The 8,359-nt window shown below is 45.0% G+C and overlaps 1 protein-coding gene across 5 annotated transcripts in view; it reads left to right on the top strand.

Moving 5' to 3' along the window:
* The first annotated feature begins 3,679 nt into the window (after positions 1-3,679).
* MACROH2A1 (macroH2A.1 histone) overlaps positions 3,680-8,359 on the top strand; it is a 42,892-nt gene continuing 38,212 nt past the window's right edge. For all 5 annotated transcript variants that reach the window (XM_085073567.1, XM_085073565.1, XM_085073566.1 and 2 more), the window contains exon 1: positions 3,680-3,834. The gene's annotated coding sequence lies outside the window, so the exon portion shown is untranslated. The remainder of the gene's footprint in view (positions 3,835-8,359) is intronic.

Genomic DNA, 8,359 nt, shown 5'->3' with positions numbered 1-8,359 from the left:
GGGTGCTCCAGGCTGCATCAGGCTTGTTTTAAAGCACACTTCTTCCTCTTCTCCCATATTGCTGGGAAAGAGGCATTTATGTTTCCTTATGTCATTGTGTCATAATGCTATTGGGCTGTTGGTTTTATAAATCAAAAGGCACTTAGATTTTATTTAGAAGAAGCAGATTTTGAAAATAATTATATTGCAGGTTAATATTATCCCAAAACTACAGATTAATAATGATTTTACAAAATTTGTTAAAAAGGTGTAGTTATCACAGTGGCCCTCATTTTCCAGTTCAGGAATTAAAAAAGTTTGCCTTCTTTTTTAAAAAAGTGACATTTTATTTAAAATATTTTTTAAGCAATTAAACATTTTCTGACAGGGGGTATAAACATTGATAAAAATTTCCATAATTGACATTTTTTCTAAAAGAAAGCAATGACAAATGCCATATATGTTTGAGAAAGGTGCACAAATATCATTTTGGGGAAAACAATAAGAGGTTGCCTGCGTATAAAGATTTGGAACAAAGTAGTTATTGGTACTAACTTATCTCTGTCTACCAGGAAGAAAGCCCAGACATCCACTTCTTGTGTTCTGGAAGTATTAATCTCACCATAACATATCAGCACCAGTCAGCATTTCTACTGCAGAACAACAGACCTGGCAATTAATCCAGAGTCACCACCGCCTTGAGAATGTCAAGGCAGGAAGAAATGTTCTGAAAAATCAGGATATCTCAGTTGTCAGGACTTGTGTCTGAGCAATATGCACTTTCTTTTGACCCTGAGAAGGTGAAAGAAAAACAGCAGGGATCTGCTGGCTGGGCACACGACATCCTGAAGGAATATTTCAGCAACTTGCAGTAACCTAGGACATGTTCTCAATAGCCAACAAACATACAACAACAACCAAATACCAGTGACAAATGAGGTGATGCATTGAGAATCAGGATAGCTATCCCAAAGTGAAAACACCTAAGTTTAAGAGGATTACTCCCAGCCACAGCCCTTCCCACACTGCTCTGCCCCCTCACAGGTAGTATTTCCTTCTCCACCACCTCTGCTGCATAAACAAGTCAAGTGTTTATATTCTCAATCACTCAGAACCTTCTGCAAACAGTCCCTTGAGGTTGCTAAAATTGATTATAGAATTAGAGTGTCAAAATTAAATAAGAGGAAAAAGAATGTAAGAACATGAACAGTTTATATTAGAAATAAAGACAGTGGAACCCTGGAAAGGTGCTTTTTATCATTCTATATATAAATAAATAAAGCACAACTGGCAAAGAGAACAAAATCTAAGCCACGGCTTGTTTTAGTGAGGTAGTTCATGTAAGTGTAGTTTCACAGGCTTTTGTAGCAACTTCTAGACAGTCATGACACATTGTGTGCTTTCAAAATGGTCACTCTTTGTAGACCCAGCAGATGTTCAATATGATAAATCTGTGTTTTGGTGGGAGGTGAGCCAGTCAATGCTAACATTAAAAATTATCAACAGCAGTCTTCATGCTAACATCCTATTCCATGAACAAATTGTTCAGGCCCAAACTCAGGCAGCTCCCACTCCAGAAATTCTCACTGATTGTGTTTTGAAGGCTTTCTTCAAAAGCACAAAATCCATGGACTCCCCTTCAAACCAGACAAATGAACAATGATAGTAGAAGAGCTTAGTGAGCTACCTACACTCGTTTCCCTTCTATTTGCCCTTGCAGAATCATAGAATGGTTTGGGTTGGAAGGCACCTTAAAGATCATCTAGTTCCAGCCAACAGCTCCCTACCCCTTGCAGCCTTCCATCAACCCCATTAGACAATGTTGTGAGTTCTTTAAATTTCACATGGGCCTTTGCAGCTCAAATGAACAGAGATATTGGGAGGGGGGGTTGGTTTTGTGGTTTGGGTTTGTTTTTTGCTTTGTTGGATTTTTTTAAATTTAAATAAAACTTGCGTGGGTAACAGGAAAACAGAGTGGGAAGAGCCAAGCACTGGAGGACCAGCTCTGTTGGGTGCTGTGCACAGCATATGGAAAAGGTTACTGCGTGGGCAGCACTACCAGCAAGGAAAAAGGGAGCGGGGCAATGTGGAGGAGGAAGAGGAGGAGGAGGGGGAGGTGGGAAGGAGATGATGTGTATGGATAGGAACCCAGGGAAAGTGTCCTCAGCGGTGTAAGAAAAGCCATGGCAGATGGCCTAGTAAGGACTGTATCCACATCCTTGGGTTAAGGGCAATCAAGGACTACAGAGTACTTATCCAGCAGGGAGCCTTTGTTAGGCAAAACTGCCCCACTGCTTGACACGCAGGGTACAATTAGCACTTAGAGTGCAGTCAGGACAAGTTTGCATTTGACCGTGTGGAGCACTGAGAAGTAATGAAGGATGCCTCGGGAGACACTGAGTTTAGCTGTGTTAAAATCCAGACCACACCTGGCCATTTAGATGGATGAGAGAACCACAATTATAATGCCTGAAACACTTTTTGAACGGATATTTCTCAGACCAGTCCCTCATGTTTTACATAGGCTGTCTCCACTTCCCTGCTTTTTTTTTTTCCTTTAAAAGCCCCTCCTTCCTTACTGCTTTCTATTTGCATGACAAAGGCACTGTGATGATATGCTGATACTCACCAAAATAAGGAGAGCTGGAGCTCAGAGGAGTTGATGAGAAGAGCAGGAGAGAAACTCCTTGCCCTCTGGTAGTAATAGTATTGTGCCACTTGTCACTTGCTACACTTCTACCCATGAAAGAACAGAAAGGGACACTGGGGAGGAGGCTACGGGCTGGTATTCTGCTCTGGGTAATGAAGAAAGAGGATGCTCCATTCAAACGGCAGTGGCACAAGAGCCTGGGAGCACCAGCAAGCCGGGAATCTTCCAGGACATTCAAAACTCCAGCTGCCTCTAGTCCCACCATTGTAAACATAGTGGCAGTATGTTGTGACGTGTCTGTCCTGCAGCCAAGATCTGCTGTGGCAGCTCCTCTTTCCCACTGGCAGCCGGCGGGCGAGGCGCCTGGAGAAGGCAGGAGAGGAGAGGTGGCAGAGGGACTGAGCCCTCGGTGTGTCACAGAGGTGGCAGAGGGACTGAGCCCTCGGTGTGTCACGGACGTGCGGCAGGGGCAGCGGCAACCCAGCGCTCCCAAGCCGGCAAGGTGAGCTCAAGGACAGCTTTGTGGCCCATGCACAAACGCCTCCAAAGGCTCCATCTGGGGCCTGGGTAAAATGGCACTGAGCCATTTTTGTACAACATGAGGAAGAAAGTAATGCCTCACAGAACAATCCAGCTGCTTCTCCTCTTCCCTCCATGAACAAACTTGGGAGGAATACAGCGCGAACCCCCCGCTTTGACCTCCCTGTCCCGAACATTTAGGAGCGAATACGTTTGTACACAATGGCTCGGCCGGGAGCAGCTGCGGAGGCCGCGGTGCCAAAGCCCAGCCCCACGCAGGGACCGGGCTTTTCAACAGCCGAGCCGGGCCAGCTGCTGCCTGGAGCCCGCACGGGCGGGAGGAGAAGCAGGAGGACCCCTGGGAACCTCCGGGATCGCGGCTCTGGTGGCCCAGCCGCGGGGTATCGTGAGGGGATCCGTGAGTGGATCGTGCGGCACCGTGAGGGGACCGCGGGGACCGTGCTGGATCGTGCTGGATCGTGCGGGATCGTGAGGCGGCCCCGCCGTGAGGGGCGGGCGGTGGATGTGACGCGCGGGCGCGCGGGGCATTGTGGGAGCTCCGCCAGCCCGTCCAGCCGATCCCGGTGGCCCCGCGGGCGGAGCGGAGCGGAGCAGCGGCACCAGGGACGGGAGCGGGGACGGGAGCGGGGCCGCCGTCGGCCGACCGGAGACATCTTGCCCGCGCTGTAAGTCACCGCCGGGGCCCGCCCGCTGTGCGGGAAGGAGGGGGCGCGGGGGGCTGTGTCGCGGCGCGGTGACACCCGGCGGCGGCGGGGGGGCCCCAGCCGGCCGGGCGCGCCGCGGGAAGGAGGGGTGCCGCTCCCCTCCCCTGAGGGAAGCCGGGGGTCGGTTCAGCCGCTGCTCGCTGTGCCTGGGGTGAAGCCGGGAGATCCACCCGCGCCCCGCGAAATGGTGGCAGCGGGGCTGTATTTCCATGGAATCCGCTATGGAATGACGGTGTGGGGCTGGAAGGAGCCCGGCGGGGGTGCAGGAGCGGCCGGGGCTGTGGGGCCGCGGTCCCCATGTCCCCTGTTCCCCGCTCCGTCCTCGTCGTTCCCACCGGGGATCGCCGGGCAGGGCAGGATAATCGAGGGAGACTGCTAAAAGCACAAGGCAAAAAACAGCAGGATGTGTTTTCCGTGTATTTCACTTCGGGATGAAGAGCCCGTGCCATAAAAGTTACCTGCCTAGTGTGAATGACTTAATTTAAAAAACAAGCCAAATGACGTATTTTAAACCTTAAGCAAAAGCTTCCGAGGGTGGTAAAAATAAATGTTTGTCTGGAAACGGGGCTCCTTATTCTTTTAGGACTGTCACTTCTTGTAGAGGCTGCAATATGTCTGCCTGCAGGATTTGAGCAGCCCATACGGACTGTCTGGTGTGGGTGTTCCTCCGAGGGGACTGCGAGTACTGCAGGCGCAGGTGAATGCAGGTTCCTGAGCTCCGCACCGGCTCCAGCTCGGGAGCGCTGGGATGGAGACTCGAGGCTGACGTGTTTGTGCGTGTAGGAGACAGCGAGGGCAACAGGCTGTTTCTGTGACTTGCATCTCCCTGTAATCCTTTTGTTTCTTCTGTAATCTTTAAAAGTAAGTTGTAGGAGGCCCGTGCAATTGTGTCTGAAGTCAGCAGCTGGAACCAGCTCCTATGCAAGCAGGGTGGTATAAAACTGAGGTTGCTTCATTTGTAGAGATGGAAGGAGACTTGTTGAAATGTACTTGGATGAGACTTGTTATTTATCTCTTGACCATGTAAGTGAACAACCATTTTTTCCCCAGGACTGTGTGTGGCTGTCACTTAGCAACAGGTCTGTAGGGAACTTTGCAAATCCACTGCCTCCCCCATTCTGAAGAGCAGAAGAAATAAATGAGTGAAGGAGCAAGAGTGCAATTAATAAAAACAGTACCTAGGTTCTTAGGTACAGCCCAGAGTTGAAAGACTTATGTGGGAACAAGACAATTACAGTTGCTTTGAAAATCATGTTTCAATGCAGTTGGGTATGAAAGATTTTGTATCAAGTAGTCCCTAGAAAACTATCCAGCAGGTTTGGGGCTCTTTTTTAAAAAAAAGTTTTGTGAAATAAAGGAATTACATTGTTTACTTCATCATGGTTGCAGGTTATTTTGCTGCATTATGTTTCATAACATTTCACACTGAGATCTCCTAGGCCTTCTGGGTTTCTAAATAGTAACTTTGCTTTGTTGTGTGTACTGTATACCCTTCTGATTGCCAGTAAAGCCAAATGTTGACAGTGTAGATTAAGCCATAACTGATCTGAAAACTAATTGCAAGACTAGAATTTGGCTTTATGACAGTAATGTAGGAAAAGTGCTTAAGCAGTGCTTATTTTGTAGATCAATATGAGCGAAAAGAGAAGTCCACCACCACAAGCTTAGTCTTAAAAGAAACAGGTGTGTTTAAGTTTGTTTTCAGGACTTGCCTGGTTCTGCCAATACAAAGCAATGAGCTTTGATAAAAGGTACTCTTTTGATAAGATAGGTGATATAATCACACTCTGAAAGAATAGGCATGAACCTTTGCTCTCAGAGAGATGCAGAAATACTTTTGTACAACTCTGTCCCCTAGGATCAAGGCCTGCTGTCTCTTCCACAGAAAGGGTAGTCCTACCCCAACAAGGTTATAAAGTAGGGATAAAGGAGCAGGGATTTGGAACTGATGCCACAAGAGGAAAAAAGAGCCTCCAGATAGATCCTCCATTGGGAGAGGAAACGTCAGCCCTGTGCGCACGGCTGTGAGCATCAGGTTTTGTCGTCTTGAGAGGTAAAACTGGAAAAGAAAAATGCAATGCTTGTGGAAAGAGTGCAGGCCTGGCTTGCTTGCTTGGTAGGGAAAGATGCTGTGAACACATAAAGAAGATATAGTTCCTTACCCAGGCCCATTCTAAAGAGAAGCTTAACAGAATTCAGCTCATGGTCCTTGTTCCAGGAATGATGCAAGAATCACACCATTCATGACCTCCTCAATGGGTCAAGTTCTTGCAATCCCATCCCTCAGCAGTATAATACCTATTTGAAATTTTGTTCTGCATCTGAATTTTGCCTTGGAAGCATCCACATGAATTCTTTATTATGTTTTTCTTTTCTTCCAAAACTGTCAGGGGGCACAGTTGTTTTGAAAATATATTTAAAACCGTTTTTCTGAACATTGAAATCACAAACAGTCCAGCGACTTCAGGGCCTGTATCAATTTTTATGCTTTCTATCTAGTATACAAAACCTCATGATGTATAAATGGGCTTATTTCAGGCCACTTCTCCCAGCAGTGGTCAGTGAAGACAATTGTATTTACGTTTTCCTGACTATTGGTGGCAGGATGCCCAGGAGAAACTCTTGTCATGCTCCCAGCACTGTTCGTAGTGGAGGTTTGCACATTAAGGGGTATTTGTTTTGGTGTTTCAGACCCACTGTGGGAGGGAGGGACTTCTGCCAGTTGAAGACAATTGTGCAACAGTATTTTGTTTAACACACAGATTTTGTGAAAACGTTATTCCTCTTTTTCCCATCCTTTATGTTATTGCTATGGGAATTTTAGTTGTCTTAATCTTCAACAGAAAGAACACCTACTGGGCATTCCTAGATAAGGAGTATATTCTTGGTTTTCCAAATGAAAATAAATGTATATATGGTGCTCCCTTTTCAGAGGAGAAGTTTATGGAGTTTTGGAACAACTGTTTTACAACTGGTCTCACTGCTCTGTCTGTTTCAGATAACAGCTTTGATAAAGAACTTGAGCTAAAGTTTGAAATCACATCAGATCAAATGATAACTGAGTGATAAGCTCTTTTTAATACTGTTGTACCTAGAAACCACAGTGCCAGGCTGAGATACTGTTGTGCTAGGCAAGTATTATTAGAGACCATTCTATATCATTTTATAAATATGTCAGAGTAGCTTCTGATTAGCCAAGAACAGAGCAAGTTCATTGTCACAGCAAATTCTAATGTACCTCTTCAGCAAGAGTTCAGCAAGGAGCTATTATTATAGGACATAAACAGATTTAAGAGAGAATGGCAGCACTTACATTGTTAATCTTTTGAAACAATGGAAAAAAATAGCATTGCAGTTAATCTCTTGTGATACAAAAATGAACTTTCCAGTTTAGTCTTTGTCTGAAAGAAGAGAAAAATAATTACTACTTCTTAGTATTTTTCCTATTGTAGTAATGATCTCCTGGATTCCACTGCACTTACTGATATGATGATGTAGACCTAAATTGAATCATCTCTTTGCTGAGTGCAGTTAATACACCAGTGTAAGCCCATGGTCAGAACAGTTTCTGTCTGACAGCACTAACATTCATAGTCATTTGTTTAGTCATTAAGAACCACTACCTGAAAACTATTAATAACAGAGTGGGTTTATTACTGCTGTTTGATCAAAGTGTCAAATTGACCTAGCTAATAAAGTACTGGTATTTGGAATTTGGGTATCCCTTTACCAGGATGTTCAGGCTGTACTTTTAAGAATTATGGGATGTTAAACCTTTCAGAAAAACAGGTGCCTGTGTACATTTGAGGAAGATGGTATTTGAAAGTGTGGTTTAGCAGAGTATCTGTCTTCACACAGAAAAATATGGCCAACCAGAGTTACTCCAGCCAATTTCAAAGAGAAAAATGTTAATTATGCTGATTTCATTGCTACACCTTAAGGTTGTTTCTTAGGAAATGTATTTCTGGCTCGCAAAGACGTGACAGCAGAGGAGCCTTGTAGCTTGGATCTTTGCTGTGACCCAATTAATACACCATCAAATCTTGTTTGTGCGTTTGGAGATCTTAGAAAGCAGTGTGAATCTTGCTACAGTCTTTAAGGGGTTTCAAAAGCCTGTGAATTGAGTGCTAAATTCTGTATTTAGGGCAGTCTGTGTCCAAGCACAACAGAGCCACTGAGAAATATAGTGTTAAATTCGATTTGAAGTCAAAGGTGAACTTGGATACTTGACTCCTCAGTGGTATCCCCTGATTATCACAGTGATAATTTTGTGAACTGTCACATTGAAACAAAGTCATTTAATTGTCAAATCTTTGGAGACTTTGCAATGTATTTGGTAAAGTTCTCAATAATTCCACTGCCAAAGCAGTAGAGAGGAAAGAAAGGAAAGTACAGGTCCATTGACCGTCGTTGACTGTGATTTATTTAAAAATATATTTACTTACTTTTATTATACTGCTCAAATCTTGTCTGGACTATGGTGCAT

This window comes from Lichenostomus cassidix, chromosome 13 (genome assembly GCF_008360975.1).
Source record: "Lichenostomus cassidix isolate B80296 chromosome 13, HeHo_3.0, whole genome shotgun sequence".
Classification (NCBI taxonomy): Eukaryota; Metazoa; Chordata; class Aves; order Passeriformes; family Meliphagidae; genus Lichenostomus; species Lichenostomus cassidix.
The sequence above is the reverse complement of the archived record's forward strand: the minus strand, read 5'-3'. Positions and strand labels throughout refer to the sequence as shown.